General features: G+C 41.5%; 1 long non-coding RNA gene across 1 annotated transcript; it reads left to right on the top strand.

Moving 5' to 3' along the window:
• The first annotated feature begins 8,807 nt into the window (after positions 1-8,807).
• LOC136010905 (uncharacterized) lies at positions 8,808-19,680 on the top strand. Its single transcript, XR_010611055.1, has 4 exons — positions 8,808-8,916; positions 10,324-10,393; positions 17,915-17,990; positions 18,683-19,680. It is a non-coding gene; the product is annotated as an uncharacterized LOC136010905 (long non-coding RNA).
• Positions 19,681-25,894: the final 6,214 nt, after the last annotated feature.

The raw sequence follows: 25,894 nt of genomic DNA, 5'->3' as shown, positions 1-25,894 counted from the left end.
AGGACTTCAGACAAGAGGTGTTTCTTTTGGTCTATCAGTAGCCACAAATGAGAAGAAAGAAAACAGACTTCTCCAAAGTTTTCCAAAATGCATGCCCAATTCAAACAGATGTGTACAGTTTCCTTGCAAGTGTCAGTCCCAGATCACAGCTAAGACTAGCACAGACTTCCCTAATAGAATCACCAACTGCATCATTTCTGCATTGAGCTAAGCAGCGTGCAGAAGCAGATTTGTATAGGAATTTTCCAACTGAGTATTTTTCTAATTAAAAAATATTAATCAAAAACTGGTACATCTTGGGGGAAGCCCCTGATTTTGGCATATCTCATGGGCAATTTAAATATTTTGATTTGGTCAGCATTTCATAATGAAAGACATTCTTTTTCAAATAGAAACGCATGATTCTATAGAAAAATATATTAAGGAAAAAATAACATTTAGGTGCAAAATAATGTCCAAATGTTTCAGTAAGATCCAAGCGGCATCTAACCAGGTTTTGTTTCTTTCAGACTACCAAGTTTAAGAAATAGAGGTTACCATTTCTAGTCCTGTTTAAGACTGGAGAGAAAATGTGAGATTCTGAAATTTTTACAAGATTGGAAAACAGTTTTCCACCAAGCTTTCCTCAGATGAGTTTGCAGATATCCTTCTGTTTTCTCCTTCCTCCATGGCTCTGTTACCATGCAATTCTGTTCACACTGTTCTCCAAGACAAAATCTGAGCAAGGCTGAGATTTATGCTGATGGTGAGCGCCTGCCTTTATTTTTTTTTTCCCCTTTCTTTAAATAAAACAATTTCCTAGGGCATTGAAATGGGGCTGATAAAAAGCTTTTAAAATATATTTTAGTAAATAGTTTGAAACCAGACCATAAAGTCTCGTAAATGTAGGTTTGCCCTTAATTGTACCTCACTGACAGCCCATTTGCTTTATCCTCTGCAACCAGTCTCCTTTAAGAGCAAAACATACGGTATGCTACTTTTGAAAGGTTTGCGGGGTTTCGCACAGATTGAACAAGATCTGTAGGTAAACAGTGTCACCTAGTGGATAAGTGGCATGAGCGTTCCCAAACTGGGGAAGTTTGGCAGCGTGGTTTTTCCATTTTGTTCGAGAAAAATATTATCTCAAATTGGAAAAAGCCTTGTGCTGAGAAATGGGATTATTTCCAAATCGCTGCAAAGCCGAGGATGCATAATGCGGTGGCCAGCACTGAGCTGGAATATATAAGTCATGTGGACTGGCACGGATCCAGTCAACGTCAGCAGATACAAAAGAGGAGAACAGATTCTCCAGCTAAGTGCCTGCATAGTGAAAGGTTAAAACAACACAACGTGAAATACTTATTCCCTGGATGTGTAAAGGTGTACTAGGCTCCACATTGTCTCCTGCACCATCAGCTGCCCCTTTCCAGGCGCAGAAAAAAAGAATGTCAGTAGGTGCCTTTGCCGTGTGATCAGCTGAGGCTCCTGAGCAGTAAAAGTAAAAAAAACCACAAAGTACTCGGGGTGAGAGAGCATCTGAATGCTGGACAAAGAGTATAATCTCCATGGAAATATATCTCATCCTGAGAGAGTGAGATGATGACTTTGAGGATGTGGTGGTAGGTACCTATGAGAAAAGCTGCCTGGAGAGAGGAGGCTTGAAGAGCCTTCTTGAGTTGGAAGTAACAGGTTGGAAATTCAGGGCATGATAGCTTCAATTAAAATGCTTCAGAAGGAATGGTATGCTCCTGAAAACTAAACTGAGACTGGATATCCTGAAGACCACTTACAGTACTTAGGGTACTTAGTACAGTACCACTTACTAGGTACTTAGTACTTACTTTCTAACTAACTAACAGGATCCTTTGGAGTCAAGCTGAATTTGAACCAAAGCACTGAAGGAAGAAATTAAGATAAACGGAATTGAGCTAAGAATTATGTGGCAAACAGCTCTTCAGGTTCCTAGGGAAAAAAAGGGGGTTGGGGAGGAAGTAGAATTCAAGCAACAAAGGTGAGAACTCAGGTAACTTGGTTCTGAACAAAACAAATATGCACGTTCAGCTGACTTTGTGTTGAGTGGGTAGGAAAGTGGAGGTTTGGTGATCCCCTCTCAGTATCCCCACTTTGTCCTTCTGTAAGGACATCACTGAAGTTTGTGAGCAGATCCTGGAAGCAGGAATGGACATCTCAACTCTATAGTTAACAAGTGCATTTGTTTTTTCTGAAAATCCTTATTTCTTTCCTTACACCTTAATGTAGCTGCTTCCCCTACAGTTCCTCTAGAGGGACAGCAAGGGTACAGCACTGATGGGAAGGGAAGGCAGTGAGGACCCTGCCAATGGGAGAAGGGAACTCATTCTGCCTCATTTGGTCAGGATGGTTCTCTGCTGTTATCACCCATTGCAGGCAGATATGGTCCCTTGGCTGCTGCTGGGTGATGGGGTAATAAGATAATTCATCTGGGAAAGGCTCTGGGGAGGTTTCCAGTCCAACCTCCTGCTCAGAGCAGTGTCCTCTGAGACCAGGACAGGCTGTTCAGCTCAAGCCTCAGAGAATGGAGAAAGATGGCACAACCTCTTAGAGTAACGTGTTCTAAAGTTTGACTATTCTCATGGTGACACAGTTTTCCCTATATCTAGTCAGAACACTTTTCTACCAGTTTATATCTGTTGTCTCTTATCCATGTTGATCAGGTGTCCCTGGGCTGGTTTCTCTAGATGAAATCTGTGGGTTTGCTGTCTTGGTCAACTACTCCACCTATAATTAAAGCAATCCCTGCCAAGAGCTCTGTCATTAGTTATGTGGCCCTGACACAGGCAAAACCATGATTTCAGTGGTTTCGTTCATGACTTGTATGAGAGTGGCTGACAGCAGAATGGGGATTCTGTATGTTCCCTATGGAAAATTCTTCCCAGCATGCTGGAAAATGCATTTGTGCAGTGGTAGAGCCTTGAGGCTTCAGTCATGGTCCTGCTGTGTTCTGCAAAACCAAACCCAATATGCTCCCTCTCCAGGGGTTTGACAAGAGATAACACAGGACACAGAAAGGGGCTGGACCACATTTGAGATCTTAGAGGTACATTGAAAAAGAACATGAAGGAGAGAAAAAGCATGGTTGTAAAAGTGGCTCTTTCCTGTCCAAGAGGCAGCAGGCAGGAAAATGTGAAAGTGCCTGCCTGAAAGTTCAAAAGTTGGCCTGCAGGATGTTATCAGCTTCTTAACATAGAGACCAGTCATGAAGACTGGAGGATTACGTAAGGTGGTAAGGAAGAGAAAGGTGAAGAGTGATATCACCCACCTGATCTGCAGGTACTGCAGTGTGCTATCTGTGGAAGCATTTTCAGACCCAGGTCTTACACTGACATGGATGTGGTCAAAGCAATAAGCCAGGGTTTTTTTGAAGAATGTATGAATTAATGTTAGAATTGTAGTCAATATGACAAATATCTAATTTTCATAGGGCAGGAAATATGAAATCTAGCGTTTAATTACCTTCCAAATAGAAGGAAAACACTGATTTTTATGGCAGGTTGTTCTGCTAAGTTTATTTGGCCTCTGTTTTCTTCATTTTGTCATGTATCAAATGGATGGTCTGTCATTCTTCTCCAAAAGGTTGAAAGCGATTATCATGAAAAGTGCAAGTAGCTCTCGGTACACAGGCAAACTAAAATATGCTGCAAGCTGGGACACTTTCCCACCTAAGTATACACTCTGCTTCCAAACCAAACACTAGCGTAACTGTCTTTGTTCTGTTTGTTGCAGTCTTCCTTCAAACTATTCCATTCTTCTTTTTTGTACTAGACTTCTTGGACCAGTTCTCGCTTACTGAATCAGTGGAAGGCACCATCTTCTAGTGGGCATTAGCTGGCATGGAATTAGTCACATCACTTTGATGACTATGCTTCAGTTTACTTCATTAATGCAAATTCCACACTGACTTTCCACGGTGCTTTTATTCTTGGGATCTTTTTGTAGCCATCCTTTCTTAGATAGTGAAACTAGTACTAAAACAGATGTTTTTTTCATTTTTCCCTTCTCAAGGAAGGGTGACACTAATTTCTTTGCTCATTACAGTGTAAATGGAGAGGGATCCTGTGAAGTTCGGTGATACTATGAGACATAAAAGCAGTGTATGAGGTCAGAAGCTTCCCACGTGAGTTAGAAGTGCAAAAAACAGTGAGCAAAAAGAATGAATGGATCAAGGATCTGACTCCTGGGAACAACAGAAGGAATAAATAGAAGTAGCACCTGGAAAATGCTGCTCTCATCAAGAAATGCCTCCTCCTCTGTAAGTATCTCTTAACTCTAATATTAAACAAATAGAAATTTACCTATTCCATAGAATCCCCTTTTGCTTCTTTATGGAGACACTCATAGTAAAGCCTGGACTTTAAATAAGACGATAATTTTAAAAAGTAACTTGTTCCACTGGGAAATCAGAATTTCTTCAGCAAAGAACATCTAGTCTGAAGTCTGAAGAGGGCTGGCATATCTCTGTAACAATGTGTAATGACAGCCCAAACATCTTAACAGTCCCAGCCTGAGTCTAGCATCCCTGCTGTCATCATTCCTGCTGGATGCTCTTGCTTGGCCTCCTGGCTGTGCATGCTCCTGTATCCATGTACTCTAATGGCACCATGCCGAGCCCAGGGTGGGCTGCCAGGTCCCTCGTGAATGCAGGTACTACATAAAGAGGGGTTTTGCCAAGCAGCCTGCCTAAAGCTGAGAGTGCTGTTGCCTGCGTTAAAAATTCCCTCCCCTCTGCAATAGCAGCATACACAAGTGCTCCTTAGCCCCATTCGGACTAATTTATATACACATACACGCCAAATGCTGGGAGGAAAATACTGCATGGGCAACCATCATTGCCGAAAAAGCAAATTGCATCACTCAGGTAGATGAGGAACCTCTGGCAACTAAGAAAGGATATAAAAATACAATCAGATTAACATCCATCCCTCAAGCTGGCTGGGCAAATATCGAGCCAGTGCAAGCAACAAGCTGAGGAAATGGGCTGGTCATGAAACACCCTGTGTGCATGCACAAACATAATATTTGGTTTGGAAACTTTCCATTCCTGTTCTCTTTTAATGTGAAATCAGGCTTCAGAGTTATTATCTGGAATGTTTTTTTAATTATTATTTTTTAAACACTATTTCTGGACAACATATTCTATTTCTGATTTGCACAGAAAAGTTAGGAAGTCTTCACTTGGCTTGCTTCTAAGCGTTTCTTGCTTTAAAAGGTTAAACTCTCCCACTTTGTTGATTTGCTGTTTTCACTCTCCATTGGCTGTCTCCAGCAGTTCTGATTTGAGGGAAAATAAGTTTTTTCTAATCAGCTCTATGAATATAGTCCATGAAGGACATCTGTTGACTCCAGCTCCAGTAATACAGTCCATGATATAGCGGCATAGCAAAACCACAACAGAGTATATCAACTTTAAGAAGAAAGGGTGGATGGAAAGGATGTAAGTGTGTATCCTCTGCCTGAATATTAAAATGCAGCTGCTAGTGCTGCAATACCAGAGCACATCTTTTATCCATTGAAGGATCAGTGCACAATAAAAGTGAAACACAAAGCTTACAATCTGTCTACATCCTGTCCTTCAAGGTGGCCTCGTCCACTAAGTAAATTTTAAGGAACTATGAAGAACAAATAATTTCATCTTACTCAAAAGGAAAACAGCAAAGTAAAACCAAAACAAAAACCACTCAGCATGTTTCTAAAGCTCTCTGTTTAAATCTGCTTCTCAGCATGCATAGGATTTGGTTATATCATAAGCTATTTCTCAGTGTGATTCAGCTTAGGGCATTGGGTTGTGTGAGGCTTCAGGACTTCAACAAATTTGAAGGGAAAGACTTGAGGAACTAGGAAAGACTCCACATTTCCTCAGCTTCCTTCCCAGCTGGCCATTCAGATTTGCTGGAAGTGCTATGAAATAGCTTATCTCCATCGCCAGTTCACATGCAGTCCTGGAGGGAGCTCTGCCTTTCCATAAGAAAACAACTGGGACCTTAGGAACTGACTCTGAGCCAGAGGCCATTCAGTGGTATCTCCAGAATGTCAGCAGGTCACTTTAACATGAAACAGGCATGTGAAAACCCACCACTGCTGCTGGCTTTACTGGTTTAAGGCTGACTGGCTGTAGACCCTAATTTGCTCTCCTGTTCCTTGCGGCAGGCTACCAGGCTAGGACATTAATGAGGCAATTAGGAGGAGGTGGCACTACTTCTGTACATGTAGAACTTTGGTCTCCAATGGTTTTGCTCCAGCACCTTTCTCAACAATAAATATAGTGAAGATTCTTGTTCATGTTCCAAAGCAGCATTAAATGGGATGCTTTAAGCTGAGAATATTTTCCCAACTCCTGGAAAAGGTTAGGCACAGACCCGATGTGGGCCTAGTGGGTGATTGCTGTCAAGCTAAGCAGCTGTGTTCGGCTTGTCCTGGATTTCTTTATATGAGACAAGGTATTCGTAAAAGGAAATGATAAGGCCACACAGGTTGTCAAGTCTCTTGTCTAACCAGGTGTAATGACTAAGGTTTTGCAGGCAAGCTGCAGTTAAGGAATTAAAAAACAGATCATGGGTCAAATCCATCCCTAAGGCAACTCCACCATCTTTAGTAAATGATACGCCTGTATGAATCTGGCCTCCTGTCTCTCACTCAAAAAACAAAGCAAGATACCTTCTGCAATAGAATCAATTGGAAAAGAGAGAAGGAAAAAAAAAATCTTCTTTCTAAGCCACATTAAAAATAATCACTTTTTTGTTGCACAATGGGGCAGAGATAACCAGTCCTACTGCACACCAGAGTACAATTTCCTCAGCCTGTCACACAGGGCAAAAAAAATGGCATAACCATGGTCTTTTTCATCTCTGCTCAATTCTAAATAATACAGGGAAGAGGAGAAAGCACATCTATATATCTCTATCTATATATATATCTACATCCATATTTATCTATATAAATATCTAGATATGCTTTCCCCTCTTCCCTGTATCTATAATCCATATTCATATATAGTTACCTATATTCGTGCTCCCTAGGTTGATTATGTCGCCAGTATGAGATCTGGAGGTATTTATGAGAAATTTTGCACAAACACAGAGTGATTCAGAGAAAAGGATTATATTCCTTCTGTTGATTAGACCTGTTGTTTAAAAATAGCAAAATATATCTGTTTTAAATGCCTGCTAGAGTTTTCACTGCTGTGTCGTGTTTTCTGTCTCGGCTTTTTCTTCCCATTTGGCAAGCCTGTTGTGTACGTGAGCTCCACAGGAATGCAGAACAGCCACCTGAGGGAGAAAACTGCTAATCACGAAAAATTACTAATCATTCTTTCATACTAAACAAATCCCACTGAGAGGTTTTTAGTTACACAAAGGTAGATTTTTTTGTTCTTTTTGCTTCTCCCTCTTTCCTCCAGATAATGATACAGAGGTGCAAAATGCAGGATATCGCATCCTACTATGCATTAAGTGAAGCATTTACATGTGATAAGATCTAGGTCTGAATCCAAAAGCACAATAGACTGAAAATCTTCTAATGCATGCCACTAGCACTTCTCAACCAAACTGGCAGGAAAAGCTGTTCAGACAGTCATAAATAATCTTCCCAAGGTTATGCTTGGTAAGACTGTGGCCCCTGTGCAGTTGCCCCCTAAAAGAGTTTACAACCTAAACAGATGAAGCAGAAGGTTGAGAGAAAAAGTCAGGATTTGATCTGCAGTTCTTAATAGCTATTATTCCACCCACGTTTGTAGTGTCAAGATCTCATCATGTGTTGGTCAGTTTTAGGCTTCCTCAGAATGACTAATTTTAACCATTGCTCCCTTCCCCAAGGCTCCCAATGGGCTCCAGTGAAGCCTCCACAGAGTATCCTTTGTGTGAGAGGCCAGTGATGACAACGGGTTTTCTCAAAGTGAATACAAGGACTGTGCCATAAAGCTGCTGATTTATGGCCAAAACATGCCTCTGCCAATATCAACCAGCAATAGCTACTGGCATCTATAGGAGACCACAGTGTTGGAATTAGGTAGGTTAGTATTAATTACAAGATGTTTATTCAGTCTGAGTAAAATACACTGTAGGGGCACATTTAATTGGAGCAATATATTAATACAAATAATGGATTACAGCTAAGTAGGGTGCTTAACTGTCTACAGTTAATTTATACTTAATGAAGGTGCTCATTTACCTTGGTAAGAGTATATATCCACCCAGCAGCTTTGTGAGGTGAGGATTTCATCGTGCTTTAGAGAAGCATATGTACTGGGTCTTCTCTCGTGTTATCTGACCATACTGGGATTAATGTGTTTGCAATAAGGAAAGATAGTCTGACCAGGTAAGTTTCTCAATTCAGCTTTTCTTCATCTGACCATCTAACAACTAAAGCATAGTAAAAATATAGTCTATATAAGTGTCAAAAAAAACATGCAGATGAGGCCCTCAGTGATATGGTTTAGTGGTGGTCTTGGCAGTTCTGTACTAATGGTTGGACTTGATGATCTTTAAAGTCTATGTAATTATGACTAATTGACACCTCTATGACTGATGAAGCTCAAAATGATTAGGAAATGGGCCCAGCTCAACCCAAAAGAGTTATTATGATCCAAGATCAAGTGTTTTCTCAGGGATTTGTTCTGACTGAAGTTCACATGTATGTTCATCTGCTGACTCCTTGCTGTGTATTTCACCTGCAAATCAGGTGAAGACTACCTTCAGCTGGTTAAGCCTTTTAATTGCTCCATTGAAAATAACTGAAGAAGCAGACCAATGGAAAAAGAAGGTGTTGAGCTTATTACCTCAACTCACAGGTGAGGTAACTTTCTGCCTCTAAGAACAGTGGAGAGGCTATAAAGGAAGGAAAAGAAAGAGAAGGCATTTTTGTTGCGAGTACACAGGAATAATTTTAGACAAAAGAAGAACTTAGGTAAGAGTTATTGTGTAGAATGTTTTAATTTGCTTGGTTTGCAGTGAAAGAAAGAAGTTGTTTGAAGTCTAATTTTTTCTTCATCTTTTTTGACAATGGTTTTGATTATCTTGGTTTGAACCACATTTCTGGAGTGATCCTTGATTTCTAGGGAGCTGTGGAGTCTTGTTTTGTTTTTTATCATGTAGGAGATAACGTAGTTCTGGTAGAATAGCCATGGCTGTCTGCCAGATGCCCCCCAAGCTGCTCTCTTGCTCCTTCTCCTGAACAGGCCAGGGGGAAAGAATGAGGTGTTAAAAAAGTTCATGGGTCAAGACAAAGACGGAGATGCCTTTTTTGCTTACCAATTAGCAAAACAAAACCAAAAGTAATTTCCAATTTAAATATAGAGATGAATCATGAGAAACAAAAATCCCTTCCCCACCCCTTCTTCCCAGGTTCAACCTCACTCCTCTGTTCCTGACTCTTCTACTTCCTCACTGCAGCTGGCATAGGGGCATGGGGAGCTGTGGCCAGTTTGTTACACTTTACTGCTTCTACTCCTTGAACTTTTCACTTGCTCCAGCACAGAGTCCCTCCCATGGGGTACAATCCTTCAGAAACTACTCAAATGTGGGCCCTTTCCCATGGGCTGCAGTTCTTCAAGCATGGCACGTGCCCCCCATAGGCTCTGGCTCCTGCTGGAAAGCCTGCTCCAGTGTGGCTGTCTATGGGCTACAGCTTCCATCAGGGCACATCCACCTGGTGCTGTGTGGTTATCTGCTCCTGTTGGGTGTTGGGTGACAGCCTACTAAATCATATTCTTCCCTGCCTGGAACACACCCTCTCACTCCTTCAGCAGCCATGGTGTCTGCAGGGCTGTTTCTTTTGCACATTTTCCTCACTTCTCTCTATTATAATTGTTATGCAGTATTTAATTAAATGTGTTTTCCCAAAGGTGCCACCATCATCAATGATAGGCTCAGCTTTGGTTATTGATGGATCTGTTTTAGAGCTGGCTTTGTGTGACATGGGGATAGCTCCCAGCCACTTCTCATGGGGAGCACCCCTACAGCCCATGTCCCACTACCAAAACCTCGCCATGTAGACCAAATACAACTGTCTTAATTTATAAGCTTTTTTCTTTCCCTTTTTTTTTTTTTTGTAGTGATTGGAGAAAAATTCCTGAAATCATGTGTATATGTATGTTCTGTACTTCTGCTTGACTAGGTTTATTGCATGCTCTCTGGAAGATTATTTTATCAGCTTTTTTTTCTTATTAGGTGTTCATACTAACAGGTATTTCTATGCAGTGAAATCTTATCAGTGTTCTGGGCTTTTTAAATCACTGGTCACTATGCCCTAACCCTAGATGTATGTGCTGAATAACCACATTGTTCATTTATAATGTCCTTGGCTTTTCTATAGCCTTGTCCCTGTGATGTTACTTGTGGACACAGTGGGCTGGATTGAAGACAGTGAAGTTAAAAGTGGTGAGGTATGCAGCTATGTAACTGTGAGAAGAAATGTATTGATTCCACATACTTCCTTTTCTAACCTGCTGTAAGGTGTTTCATCATGTAGGACATCATGGAGATCTTATATTTGTTACTTAACATACATTGAAAGGTCTGACTTCCCTTTCTTGCTGGCCTTCTAAATGGAAAAAGCTGTTGTTAACATGTCTTGTGTGTCAGAGATCAGGCTGTTCATGATAGCTTATGAAGCTTTGAACATACATAGTAATAGAGAGCAATGGCAAACTGTTATTTTAATGTAGCTGAAGCACAAAAAGTGAAACTATTGACCTTGCTAGCTCTGCATCTGGGGCAAATGTTACTGTGGTGAACAGAGCAGCTTTCACTAGCATTAAACAGACATTGTTTTGAGTTTTGTGTGTTTTGCTCTGGTATAGATAAATGTGAATGTCTGAGTGGGGCTGAGCAAAACCCTAAAGATAATTGCAATTTTGCACATATCAGGGGTGTTTTTAGTAAAAACTTTACTTTAGGACAAAGGGGCCAATAATTAAATAGAAGCAAAAGTTATTTCTGTGTGTTTTTAAGTCACTGGAAAAGCACATTACCCGAATTTCTTTTCTGAAATAATGCCCTTTTAAATCAACCAAACAAGAAGCTTTTTCTATGACCCTTGCTTGGCATGGCATTGGTATTCACTGAACAGAACCGACAGGTATCCAATAGGTCATTCAGCACAGCTCTTGACCTCCCTCAGACAAAAGATCCTGTGAGTTACAGTGGCTGGTTCCTGGAGTATACAAAAGACACTGCAAAAAACATGGCAAGAGATATTAAGTTTGTGTTGAGGTATGTAAGACCCCCAGGGAGAAGCAAAGTGCTTAGCTGATTTCCATTCTTTTCATGCAAATCTAATACCAAAATCCACCTTGTAGGGCAGTATATGAGAACAAATAGCTTATCAATGAGCTTTTTCCAAGCCTAGTGATGTTATGTGCCTAAGATTGCTTCCATGTTGCTTCCATAGAAGCAATTCCTGCCCCACAGCTGATTTGCACTGTTTTTCCACTGCACGCAGGATCACATTTACTTACACAGCTGCCACACCAGCAGGAGATCAAGAAGGTGGAGGTAGAGGCACCAATGCACCATACTCAGCTGGCCAGCTGTAGGTTTGCATGGCTTGCATTGCTCAGTACAGCCTAGGAAAGCTGCCCTCTGTCCCTTTCCATACAGGAAAGCCCATGCACTCCAGCCCAGTGCTGTTTTCCAGGCCTGTGCAGAGTGTCTTGCAGCAGCTTTTCTCCACCCTGCAGGCACACAACCTCCTCAGGGAGCTGCGGTGTGGGAAGCGCTCTGGGGAAGCCCGTGCTGTGGCCATTAGTGCTGCGCCTACAGCAGCCTCTGCAGATAACGAGAAGCCCTTGTGCCTCGCTGCTATTAAACTGCTGCTTTTTCACGAGAGGAATCCTGAATTCTTCCTCAGACCTAAACAAAAAAGTCAGCCTTTTATTCGTTTCATCATTATCTAGGGCTGCCACATTCAAATGATTCTCCAGCAGTCCCTTCATTTCCGAGTGCACACGTCGAGAAGGGATTGGAAGCCTTTTGATTAAGAATAAGAGGTGATGACACTACAACCAGTGCAGGGTTGTCATCATTACCATGTACCTGCACTTCCACAGAGCACTCGCTCTGGGTTGCCTCTGATATAAAGCTGCTGTACTCTGTGCCCTAATTGAATGGAACTATTTTATAAACACGCATTCCCTGAATCCCAGAAAAGATCCTTTTAGAGGAGAAGATATGGGGAGGGTTGTGGGGAGGTGAGGAGCTAGATGGCCTCAGTTCCTGGCAGACCAATTTCTTCTGTGAGAGAGATTTCTTTGTTCCCTGCAAAACTGCTTGTCGTCTACAAGCAGATATCATGGGGTTTTTTCCCCCTGCAAGTTGAATGATCTGACCACCCACTTTTAATCCTGTGATTTTCTGCTTTTGGCCTGGATTACAAGTCACCTATGGCCACCTTTAGTGTGTAGCAGGCTGCAAGTTTACACAAGGCACCTAAGGGAAAACATCCATTCCTCCCTGGCCCCGTTTGTTAACTGTTCATGTCTGGTAATTTAACTGCCTGATTCGGTCACAGTATTGACCTTTTGGTAGCAACACAGGGAAGAAACCTGCTGTCTACCCACCAGGATGCTCTCATCTGTCTCATGAGATTGTATTCATGTGTACATCCTAAACCCCCACCGCTTATCGTGGGAGCTACACTGCAGATGACTTCTTAAGCAGCATCCCTCTTTTCAAGCACTCTGTGCACATGTTCTGGAATCTCCACTGGTGATTTACTGTTTTCCAGGTTAACTTTAAAGTGCTGATTTTGACCCATATACCTGTACTGGCTATTTCTCTGTTCCCATGCAATGTAACTGCAGCGAGAGTGGATAGAAGTGCTATGCCTGAGCCTCGAAGGCTGCAGGATCTGTGCTGGGCCAGTGCCTTCTTGGAAGCTGATCCCCCAGTTGCAGTTCGGTAGTTAAACTAATCCTCTGCAATCTGTGTGTTTAAAAGTGAAAGGCTTTTGTTGTTAAACAAGCTTTCCTTGGAGCCTACATTTTAGTAATACTACTCTAAAACTGCTATATGAAGCTATATGAATAGACAACAAAATTACAGCCAATTCCTGGCACTATTTCAATAGCTATGTATGAAATTTACTGCATAAGGGATGTTAAGTTAAAAGTGGTCAGAGGAGTTACTTTTATCTTGGCTTACATATAGCATTACATTTACACCTGAACACAGGGTGAATTATCATCCAGAGGAGTTGAGAAGGAATCTCTTTTCTCCAGGAATGGCAATTATATTTGATTAGGTACATGGGAGCTTTTTCCTCTCCTGGCCAAGGAGCTGAGGGCAGTGCTTTGAAGACACCCAGCCTCATGATCAAGGTGTAAAGCATAATGACAAGTGTGAAGTTCCTGCAGGGTCAGAGTCGGCTACAATAGTTCAGTGGAGAGGGCATCGGACTGGGACTTAAGAGGCTTGACTTGACTGCCCTGTTCCTCCACTGGGCTGCAGGACAAATCACTTCCTTTCTGTGCCACAGTTTCCTTATCTGTGAAATGGTTGTAATGAGCCTTTCTTCTTCATTTCTCTTTGTAATCGCTCCAAGAGCTGCAGGTAAAACATGCTATACAAGCACTTGGTATTACTGTGTTTGATTTGTGGGATTTTTCTGTGTGATACCCTAATGCAAGGAGTTGTTTCAGATTTGCACACATAAGCTCAAGGACTGTGGTGTTTGTCATCCTGCTGTTAACAGCTCTTCCCTGAAATCGTTTGGATGTACAGACAGTACTCTGGTATTGTTTTTGTTAGGATATCTGCAGCCTGAAATCTTAGTGTAACAGGATTTGTTAGTCAAGCATAGCCCTCAAACAAAAGCACACGGAGGATGTGCCTTTTCAGATGCTTTCCTCTGCACAACGAACACCCCCATCCTTTTGCCTCTGGTGTTTGCTGGTCCCCTGTTGAGAGGCTTCCATGCCTGTGGTCATCAACAGTTTGGCAACATGAGGGGGAGGAGGAAAGAAGAAATCCCTTGACATGTGTAGTAACTTAACCCTCATTCCAAATGTGTTTGCTTAAGAATTGCTAAGGGTTCCCTCCTTCCCTGTCACTTCTCCCCTCAACCTTTGTTTCAAGATGGGAGGGGGCTGCTGGAGGGGTGAGGGGTTTCTGTGGTGGTGCCTGCTGTGATCTGGGCTGCCTTTGTTTGCCAACATGTGCAGAGTCCTTTCCACCATCTTCTCTTACTAATGAAATACATTGGGATGAAGAGTCCTAATTGTGAGGTGATATCCCACTGAGTGTCAGAGCAGGCAGGGTGTGCATGATGCTCTTTAGTTTGGGTCATTGGAAGTGATAGATGCAGAAGGATGGTAGATTAGTTCCTGCTGAAACCTGAGAAGCTGCCTGTATTGGTGAATGTCACCCAGTGCTCAGCAAATGCATTCAAATGGAATCACTGAAATCTTGGGTTTCAGCCCTAAGTGACCACTACAGGCAACAGTAGTTCCTGCCTGTGGAATAAACATTTGCTAAACACACTTTAGCATAATAACACTTTGTGCAGCAAGCAATCACTCACCACTCTCTGCCTCTTCTTGCTGTTGTGACAATACAAATGCTACCCAGGCCACAACTGTGTCAGTCTTGCCTAGAAGTGTTTTGCTAACAAATTGCTTAACTTCCCTGACCAGAAGTCATGGTACAATGTTTGCATGTTGAATGTATTTAAGTTTGCTGATTTTCCCGTATCTGTTCCCTGGACCTGGAGAGCAGGGCACTGATGGGAGATGCAGGATGTCCAGCCTTTCCAGTACTATAATATGCAGATAGTGCTTGGTGCTATCAGTGACCTGTCCAAGGCCATGCATTTCCTCTCCTACACCTCTACAGCTCATCTGCTGTACTCCATTAGGTGTTTTGGGGCAGGAATCATGCAATATTGATTGTTTATCTCAGTTTGTGGGATATGAAATCTCACTCTAATATAACGAGGTTTTTTTAGTGGTAAATTGATTTTGAGGAGGTCCAATGGGTGTACCTTTTCCTGACAGAAAAACATTACTTGCAGAGTGAGGACTGTAGCCAAGTCTCTAGACCCCTGGCCCATTACATCATCTGCAATGCGAAGCGCTAAATGCTCCATCCATGGCAGCATTCAAGGTCACGCTGGACAGAGCCTTGGGCAACATGGTCTAGGGTGAGGCGTCCCTGCCTGTGGCAGGGGGGTTGGAACTAGATGATCTTAAGATCCTTTCCAGTCTTAACTATTCTCATTGTAGCTCCATGATGCTGCTATGCATTTATGCAGGAGGACTGCTCACAGTAACAGATGAAAGGGTCTGCTTTGTAAAAGTAAAACTGTCTGTAAAACACTTTATAACAAAGCGTGGACAAAGGACAATGTTATGACTTCAGTGTTATATACAAAAGATACAGAAGATAAGAAAACGGAGGTGTGCTTCTCTTGCATTTCATCAGGTCTTTCTTCAGTGTTTAAGTCCGGAATCAAATTTCTCCTGTTTTTAAAATTAATAGAGCCAACCACAAAATTAGGGATGTGTCAACTGGAAATAAGGAAGCATTTGACTTTGACATTAGAATTAATTAAACTGATATTATGTTGATCTCTACAGCATCTGTTCCACTTGTATACAGAAATGCTAGTGTATGTTATGGGGCCATTTCATACTGGTGGAATTGGATGCTGTGATCAGCCATATGCTGATAAAATTATTCTTTTGTCAACGTGTCTGCCTGGAATTGCTTCAGGAGCTGGAAACATTTAAAGCAACAATGCTCAGTGCTGAGTGCTTAAGATTGCTGATGTGAAAGGGACTTTTGGTCTAACTCCATGCTCCATATACACTTCATACTTCACACGCAAGTTGGCAAGCCCCTTCCTGTGTAAGCGTCTAAAAATGGGCTTTTAAAGCACTTGAGTTTTGAGACCAAACTTTCAAAATTTGTTTACTTAATTGGGGTATCATTTGTTTGCAAAGCTCCATCCAGCTCTAGTCCATTAGTTCTGTTGCCTCTTTGGGGGGATTGGGTCAGACCCCAGAGAAGTCAAAGTAGAAGAAAGCTGGCATAATAACCCTGCTGTCTGTGTCAGGTGGAAGGTATGGTTTGTTGGATGATCCTTGGAGATCTGTGTTAGGCTTGCACAGGTTATAGATAGATCAGTCACAGGCACCAAATACCGTCAGAATATAAAAGGTGTGCATGACAAATGACAAATGTCATGCTTTGCCTTCCTCTATGGTTTGCATCCAGAATTTGCAACAAGTCCCTGTTTCACTGTGCACAAAGAATGTGAGATTTGTCAGGTGCTGGGAGAACTGGAAAGAGGCATTGCAGTGGTTTGTAGGGTATATGACAGAGGAATTGTCTCAGTCCCGAGGTGACCTGAATTCCTCCCAGTGTGGTCAGCATTGCACGTGGAGACCTGTAGGGATTAAAAATTAAAAAATTATGACATGGGCCAAATCCATTCATGGGTAAAGATACCCTGATGATGACCAGAGCCTCGTGTGACTGGGTACTGTCCATATCTGTAATTAGTCCCTAAATATGCACCTGAAACACAGCTGTTGCAAGATTATTTTTTTTTTTTAATTTTATTTAAATTGGCCATTTAAACATGGTGCTGTGTTAGAAAATTTTATTTTCATAGTTTTTGTTTACACTTGAAAGCAATTCTCTTCAAGCCCTGAGAAGGATGTAATTATTTGCTTTTACAATTAAAGCCACAAAAGCAGCTAGCTATTGTTGCATGCTCCTTGAAAAGATGCTGTTGCTTTTGATGACTGATATTATTAATCAGTTAATCATCATCAGTGGATTAAAATAAAATCGCCCAAGTAAACACAAATTCCTTCTCTTGAAAGAATTCATCTGAACATTTCTGAGTTTGCATGTGTGTGGTTGGGCACTGGTTAGGGCTGTGCTGTACCTTCGTGCACAGCCGCCACGCTTTCGCATGCAATGTGTGCGGGACAATCTGCAGCTCTGAAAGTGTACAAGCCCCTAAAAGGTCGATGCTTTGTAACAATTCCATCAGATGTCACCGCAAGGTATTTGTCTGTCAGCAGTGGCCAGCTAAGTGATTAGCTGACACAGCTACTCACTGTATGGGTCACTGGCAAAACAGACAGGTTCAAAAATTTAAGACATTTGGTCCAACTCCTCCTGAATGTCTTGCCTGCTTCGTTCAGCTATCAGCTCAGTTGTCATGTGCAGGCAAAATAACACATGCTGGCATTTAAACCAAGCTGTTTAAAAATAGGTGGCTAGCCCATGGTGGGCAGAAATACTGATTTTTGTTTGTCTGGAAGGGGAATTATTTTTGGCCTTCCTAGGGATGTTTACTGCCTTTGTTAGAGTGGAAAGGAAAGCAGCCCCATCTTCCATGCTGAGCACTTGCACCTGTGCTACCTGATAACTATATTAAGTTTCTTCACTCTGCTTCCATTTGCATCCTATTTCACTGTCATAGGAAAACCCCCATCAGCCCATGAAGCTGGTTTTAACAGAGATATAAATTTTCTGTCTCCAGAATTGTAGCTATCAGAATCCCCACTGAAATAAAAAATTAATTTTCATCCAGTTACATTTCAGACTTGCCCCTCCTATCTCCTTTACCCAAACAGGTTTGAGCCAGCTATAAGGGATAGATTGTTAGTTAAAAAATGAAAAACATAGTAACGCCCAACCTTGTAGATAGGAAGCATAAATGAGTGCTATGATTGCAAGCTATAAGAGGCCATAAAAACTAATGCCTGAAGATGGTAATAAGAAATACTAAAGATCTATAGTGGAGTTGGTAGCTTAAGAAATGGACAGTCGGTTCTTGTTATAGCACAAGGAAAAAGCTGATCTGCTTTTCTCAATTAAACCTTCATTTGGCACTTATGAAGGCTAAAACTTGCTTTCCTTTTAACACTTTTTTTTTTTTTTTTTTTCAGAGAATTACCCTAATAATATGCTACATCAAAGTTTCCTAATGGTCTGGTTTCTTGAATTGCCTCCCCTGCACTCAATGTATGTGATTCTCTCTTGAAGTGGTAATTTCTGGTGATGAAACCTAAAGGATGGGTGCAAGGTGATCCTGCTGGCCAAAAAAGTTACATAGATGGAGGAAGCTAAAGAGCAGTTTTCATGAAATATAAAAGGCTGAAAGTCAGACGATATATTTAGATAGAACAGGATCATATCCTGTGTCTAGTTTCCATGGTGTCAAAGTCTTAGCTAAACCTTCATGTCATAAAAGTAAAGGTAGATAGAAATGTAATACTTTAAATTTTGATTGTGTGTCAGAGGGGCAGTAGGACTTTCTGATCTTGTCAACAGCCAAAACAGAGTAGTAGTATTCTTTTGTACAAGTCGGTGAACAAAAGATGCTACTCAGTTGACCACAAATACCAATGTTGACATACAAGCCAAAGAATATTTTGTACTCTGTGTTTAAAGGATTTTACACAACTTACACTGGTGGGCTTAAAGCACCCCAAAAAAGGCCCATGTTCTTACAACATTAAGGGTTTGACTTGAGGCTGGGAAAGATATTCAGAGCCTGAATGCAAAATGTTCTTCTGTGGCAAATGTCTGAAAAAGACATAGAGCATCCCAATGAGAAGCATGGCAGAGTAAAATATATTTGCCACTCCTCCATCCACCCCTGCAGCCCTCATTTAATACCTTTTCTTTTTTCTTTTTTTTTTTTTTTCCCACAGATCTCACTGAAAATAAGTGGCTGTATTTCAGTGCCACAATTTTTTTTTCCTATAAAGAGTGGGAAACCCATGAAATTCCCCTCTTTTGGGGGGTTTGGTTTTTGTTTTTTTTTTTTTTCTTGGTTAGTTGTTGGGTTTGGGTTTTTTTAACCTGAAGAGGAGAAAATTCATGAGGACACATTACTGCTTCAAGACTGCTTAGACTCCTTGAAGTTTTGCAAGTCTATGGATGCCAGCAATTCTGCAATAACAAGCCATGGCTCTGCACTCGGGCTAATTACTGATGAAGTCAAAGGGAGACGGATTATTTCCTGCCAGCAGGTGCTTGAGCTGCAGCAGAATGAATTCTGCGTGCAGAACCATTTGCATGAGTTTTTCTGTTTTCCATCCTGAATGCTGAAATTGAGGCAGTGCAGAAATTAAGCAGATTGCCAGAGGCTGAAGAGAAAGGCGCAGGCTACCAGGGAAAAGAGGTGGTGCTGGTGACTCCCAAGATATAATACATTCACCTATTGGCAGATTGCTCTGTCCTACCAGCACGCACTGCAGGAAAAATTAAGTACCTAAATGAGGTGGTTTTGAAAAGACTTTTTTAAGCCTCTCCCTTGGCTGTTTTTTTCATAGATGAAAACATGGGATGCTAGCCAAAACTATGTACTCTTGTAACTGCCAAATGTGATGCAAGCACCATTGCTAATAAGGACAGGATGTGGGCCCTATATGTTTGTCCTGTGCTCTTCCCTCTGATCTATACTCCTTGATGCTGGATCAGGTGTTACTCTCCACTGTTCAGAAAACAGAGAGGCACATTCACATGAGAAGCTCTAAAACTCACTGAATTAATTGTTAATTGGGAAGGGGTAGAGGAGAGAGTCCTGTGTCTAACCCTTTTGCTAAATTCTTGAAGAAAAAATCCAGTTTCATGTACATGTAAATTATTACTGCCAAGTTAAACCCTTGTACAAAAAAAAAATAAAAATAAATCTTACAATGGAAATGCTGACAGGTCCTTAACCATAGTAGCAATAGCAGCCTCTGCCATAATAAAGATGTTGCATGTTATCAATAATCCTCTTTTTGCCTGAATCCCTGTCTTTCTAAAGAGAAAGGGCTTACTGACTGGGCAAATCTATTTATAAATTTTGTCTTGGCACAAGAGGAGCATATTGACAGTGCAGGGGAGAACTGGGGAGGCAGCTGTCTGCATGCAAGCAGCAATCTGAGTGTCAAAGCAGGGCACTTAAATTTTCTCTCATTCCTCTAAAAGAGGGAGTAGGGGGAATTAAGGAGGGAATGAAATAACCCTTCCTTTGAACAAGGCAGGGTCAGAGGAGTTACAAAAGGTTGAGTAAACTGTCACAGTTGGCTCATTGAGGAGTTTTGAAGGGCTTTCACATACTATTCACCATTGGACAGTCATCTGAACTGGGAACCAGAGTGTGTATGTATTTCTACTGTATAGAGGCATGTGTACCACGACATCCCTAGCTGATAAGGATAGCTCTTCCTGAGATTTGATGATACTTTGCTTTGAATAAAATGATGGAGGGTTAAAGCTGGAAGGAAAAGAGATAAGATCTCAAGGACAACACTAGCTTTTTCCCCTGGATGGCATTTTGAAAGGATGTTTTTCTTTGAATATGCTGTGGTGGATTTCACCTCAGTTCACTTCAAAGCAAGTCTTACAGAGAAGATGATGAATTTATTTCACCAGCAGCATAAAGTGGCAAAAATGCTGAAGTGCTGTCATTTATCATCTTCTTACATTAGTGATATTCCAGTAGAAACTGGACTTTTTGTTTCAAATAATAAGAAATAGAGAAGACCGTGCTCCTTAATGTTCCTATATACCTGCAGCTGAGCAGTAACAGAGAATTCTCCTGTTTCCCCAGATCCTTGGCCCATTTTCTAGTGTGTTAGAGAATAAAGCCACCTGGATATTTATTAAGAGACCGTGTTCCTGCGAGGAGCAAAGCAGTGCGATTTTTATTTTTTTTTTCCTCTTTTCTGCAGTTACTTTTCACAATGCGTTTGCACATGTACAAACACTGAGCTGCTGACTGCTACAAGTTACCCCATTACATGTACAAACACTGAGCTGCTGAGTGCTACAAGTTACCCCATTACATGTACAAACACTGAGCTGCTGAGTGCTACAAGTTACCGCATTAGCTCTGCCTGCAGGCTTTCATTGCAACTCTTCACAAACCTTTCTGTATGTAGTCTCCTTCTGGAAACACCGAGCAGTCGATTAGAAAATTTTTCTGTCTTATTGACGGGGTTGTTGAAACAATGGAGCGTGTGTGGATCAAAAAAATGGTGCCCTGACATGATGTGTAGTCTGAATGACACAGCTCCGGTAACGGTAAGATGGCTGCTTGTGTAGAGGTGAGGATGTATACTTTTAGCTTTGCTTCTATTTTTTCGGCAGCTGTGCTGCTTTGCAAATCCTACAAGTGCTTCACAACAAAGTACTTTATGTATTAGTATACCTTGGGCAGGATATTTTCTTTTAAGAGCTCACTGTTGTCCTATCAATGTTTGATTTCATGCCAGGGATGAATGGTTTTGAAAATCCCCCTCTGAATGTATATGGCTGTTCTCTATTACACGGATGTAAAATTTTCTACTTCTTATACCAGAAGGCTAAATTTTACTCAAAGCAGAACAGCAAGGATCACATTGCTCTCATCAAAATAGCAACAATTACAACATGCAACCGTTAAGTAGGTCACTTATGTGAATGGGATACTCTATAAGTACCATGTTTACCACGAGAGACTCATGAGCCAGTCCCCTGTGGTGTACATATAAAAGTCTGTAGGTCTGCTTCAATTCCCACAGATGTCTGACAAGACCTTGGTTTAAATGGAGATAGATCAAGGCATATGCATCATGTATTAACTATGGATGTGTCTTTTTCCACAAGGGATTACTGAAGTAACTGGGGCTGTCACAAAAGTCCAAAATTAATTGTATAAGTTCACTTTCCATCTTCGCAAGCCATCTGAATGATCCAGACATACTCTTCCAGAAAATGCAGGGCAGGGGAAGAATGCATGTGGCAGCATTAGCCTGGGACATTGCTGAACTGTTCAAATCCTTCAGGTGACCTGACTCTGACCCTCTTAGCAACTTCTAAGAGACACAATTGTTTTTTACATTTCTGTCTTCATTCTCCTCTGGCTTTGGCAGGTCTGCTCGAAGTTACAGGGAAGATGATAAAGATAAAATTCCTAACTAAAGCAAGGAAACACTAAAAGTTGTGCTGAAGAGGCTGTAATTTGGGCAATTGTCTGCTGACTGCTTTTGCTAATGGAGCACATTGCAACCAACAGCCCCACACTGGGAAAGGAGTCACAAACCTGGGCCCGGGAGCTGCTAAGCTTCTCTTCCAGTGCTGTGCATTTTGGCAGCACTGGAGAATCTCCCCCAATGTGCGGTGAAATTCCATCTAGGGAAGAGTATGACCCAACATGTTTAAGTTAAGCTTTGACAATGGCATATGTGAGGTAACCTTTGACTACAAGGACATGGGAAAGTGCTTGCTGGAGGAGTCATCCAGCTGAAATCCCAGCGCTGAGTTTGCTTCCCTGTGAGTTTTGAAGACTGTGACTATCATTACGAAGTGCCTTTGGATTCCACCAATACCTCTTCTCCAAGAGGACAGAAGTAAGGCTTGGGTGGCTAGTCAGAGATCAACTGTGAAAGTGAAAACTCCAACTGTATTTCATTGGAAAACCATAAAGGAGACAGTGTCATCATTAATTGAAAATCATTTACAGTGCTGATAACATGACACAGAGAAAGGATTGGCACTGAGAAAGGATTGTTCTTCAGGGACAAGTTCTTATACAGCTCTCATTAAGGAAATTGCCTTGTTCTGGAGAACTGTTATTCAACAGTAAAGTACCACATTTTCAAGTGATTGGGGAAAAAAAACCCAAACAACAAACACCAGAAAAAAACTCCAGCCCTCTTTGCACTTTGTATAATTGCATCTGTTCACAGTCTGTTCAGTCAATCTAAGGTAGAAATGTTCAACAATTAACAGAACTGAACATGACCAAACTGCCTGGTTATACACTCTGCAACTATTAAATTTTTAAGGGGCAGGAGATGGATGTGGATTTATCCCCCTGAATATCCAAGGTTATCTTATTTCAACCAACATAAAAAGGAAGAAAAATTATGTGCCTTATTAGATACTCTGTATATACCTTCCTGACTACATCCTTATTCATCATTTAGTTGTAGCTCTCCCTACTGGCAGTACAGGTTTTATACGGGTCTACCTTTTGCCCTTACTCTTTGCATAGTGCTGAAAAATATGCTTAAACCAACTCTTCTGGTTAAGGTGTACATTAATCGTGGTTTTAGTCCTCTTGCCTGGACTAAGATACTTCACTTCAAGAAGCACCCTTTCAATCTGTGTATGGGAATCCTGGGTGCCATCACCACAAATACTGTGTGCATGATGTGTTACAGAGCAGGAATGGGTGACCAAGACCTTCATTAGATGGCAGATTTCCACATTAAAATGAATATTAGCAATTTCAGCCTCAAAACCACTTCTTCTGAGAGCAGTTAAAAGGCACTGAGAGCAATAAAATATTAATCATTGGCAGTTTTAAGAAGGTAAAAGCATTTCCCTGGGGGCATCTTATGGTGCTACAGCCTTGCCTTATGCATGGTTTCCTACCTCTCACTTCCTTCCTCATTAGGTTGACATTGGGATAAAAGAGCAGAATGGGTCAGGAGGTCCCGTTCCAAGTAATTAGAGAGTTGCTTCTTTTATCTAAGTGTACCTTGTTAAAGTATATCAGTGTCAGACAGGTTAATTGGAACTTTAATACATAATTGATGCTAATTTATGGCCCTTTTTGTTCCAGGATGCTCATGCGGACCCCAAAGTCAGGATACAGTTTTCTTGTTATTAATCATATACTGAAAACCAATATCCTGTAGGGAGGAGACCCACAACTTATTACAGTTGCATAGCTTTTCTGCCCCTAAACCCCTTGGTTCACTAGTGTTTCATGTTTTTTTAAAAAGCTCCTGCTTAGCCTCAGCATAAAATGAATGTAAATGTTTATTTTTGCTTTCACCAGTCAGCCTGCCCAGCTCAATGGAAATGTGCTACTGTGAGATGGGTAGGACTCCAGCTCTGTAGCTGACATTATTGTTCCCATAGAACGCTCTTCCTCCTCAAATTGACAAAAATATCCATGAAGAGAGAAGTAAATGCTGTCACTGCCTTATAATGAATGTAAAGGGTGGTCTCAGGACTGTGCATTACTTTCCCAGGAAGAAAAGCACTCCTGAGAAGAAAACACCTAGGAAAGGCAAATGAGGGCTGACTACTTGTGTACCCTTGAGGCATGTTGTTTTCACTCTTTGAGGTTTGGACTGCTGGATGCGGATGGGGTGGGGCTGGGGGATGATGAGGTGGCAGCTTTCCCTGAACAGCAGTATTTATTGTAGTTGGAGAATTGAGCTTCTCATGGTGACGTTTCATCTGAGGCACCTGGAACCCTGAAACTTTTTCCTTCAACCCACAGGGATCAAGAAGTGTGGGTCGATCTGCAGTTACCATGTAAGACTGGGAGATGCTTAAGAAAATCACAGAAGATCTATGATGGCTGATTCATTTCCCTTACGGTCTGCACATCTCAAATACACTGTCTATGGCTTTCCGTGCTTGTGCAGGCAAAATCTGAGGAATACTTCTTGTCAGTTTAGCTGAGATTTTAGTCAGATTGCCTTAAAAGGGTTCTTCTAGCACTTAAGTACAGCAGGTGTTGCACAGATAATACAGTGTTATGAGATGTCCCTGCTTAGACATATCTAAAAATAATGCCATTTCTGGGGTTACTGATGGTCCTACAAGTACGTTGGAAGTTTACTTGCTCCTGTACATTACCATATATTTGAACTGCTTCCAACGTACTGGTTCCTCCTTCAATTTGCCCCTGGGTTCATTTTGTTCTCTGGAAACCAGATGTGGCATAACATTATAACATACCTGTAGTAGGTTATGCTGGAACATGACACAACATGTGTCAAGTTTCTTTTGAACCTTTCTGAGATCAGATATCAGTCAAAAGGAGGTCATTTTAATTATCAATGATTAATTAATTAGATGATTGTTGGACAGACGAATCCAAAGATTATATAGCACTCTTGATCAGTGTCCGCAACAGAAAAAAAACCCGAAAAATTTTAAGTTGAATGAATGGAAAGATTGGTGCTCAAAATTTCAGCTACTCATGTGACACTTGTGTAGCATTTCAAAGGGTTGAAAGTGATGAGGTTTAGTAGCAGCTCTCAGTATAATTTTGTGAACAGTGGCAAATAATTAGGGAACACTCTGCATTCTAGAAATTACTTCTTGATTGAAATATATTTGTGCCCCAGTTTGGTTTTCAGGTGTCCAAACTGAAGTATTTTTGTTCATACTGTTGTTTATGGATTGAGTGCTGTGCAAGGCTGGTATGTGCTAGCAGTACTTGCCCAGTTATTCTGCTGCTTGCAGGATTCTCCTGCTGAAGCTGCTAGCCAGTTTGGCTAGGGACCTGTAAGACAGAGTGATCCTGGTCAAATCAAAGGCAGCACTGATCACAGAAGGCAAGGCACGGGCATTGGAATGGGGATGTTTTGGCAGCAGAAAAATTGTTTTGATCAGATCCGCTGTTTTCAACAGTTCATTGTGTGTTCTGCAGCTCTGTATATGACAGGGCCCTGAAGGCCACCAATGGTCCTTGCTGGTCCTGAGCAGGCCAGTGACCCCATTTCAGCCCACCTGTGTGTACACCACTCAAGTGCTCATGCACTAAATATTGTACACAGCTTAAGTCTGGCCAAATTTTTATATAAGATCAGTGCTTTTGATAGGACAGCCTTTTGGAGACCAGTTTACTCAGGGAGGAGCTAAGGTGATGTTAACACTTTACTTTCTTCAATATTTTAGCACATGAAACATTCATGTTAGATAAAGGTTCACTACTGCCACAGGTGCAGTGCAGTTCATGATGAGAGGCAGAGTGAGAAAAGCCTGGAGGTCAGTCTATGGATCCCATCAGGAGAAATACAGAGGTACCAGTGAGCTCTAGCTGCTGCAAAGTGACAAGGAGTTTGGGCCTTTCAGTACAACTGCATTTGTCAGTGCCCACTCAACAGAAATTGAGTTGGCAACTGTGGGAAAGAGGAAAG

The sequence above is a fragment of the Lathamus discolor genome, chromosome 3 (assembly GCF_037157495.1).
Source record: "Lathamus discolor isolate bLatDis1 chromosome 3, bLatDis1.hap1, whole genome shotgun sequence".
NCBI classification, from domain to species: domain Eukaryota; kingdom Metazoa; phylum Chordata; class Aves; order Psittaciformes; family Psittacidae; genus Lathamus; species Lathamus discolor.
The sequence above is the reverse complement of the archived record's forward strand: the minus strand, read 5'-3'. Positions and strand labels throughout refer to the sequence as shown.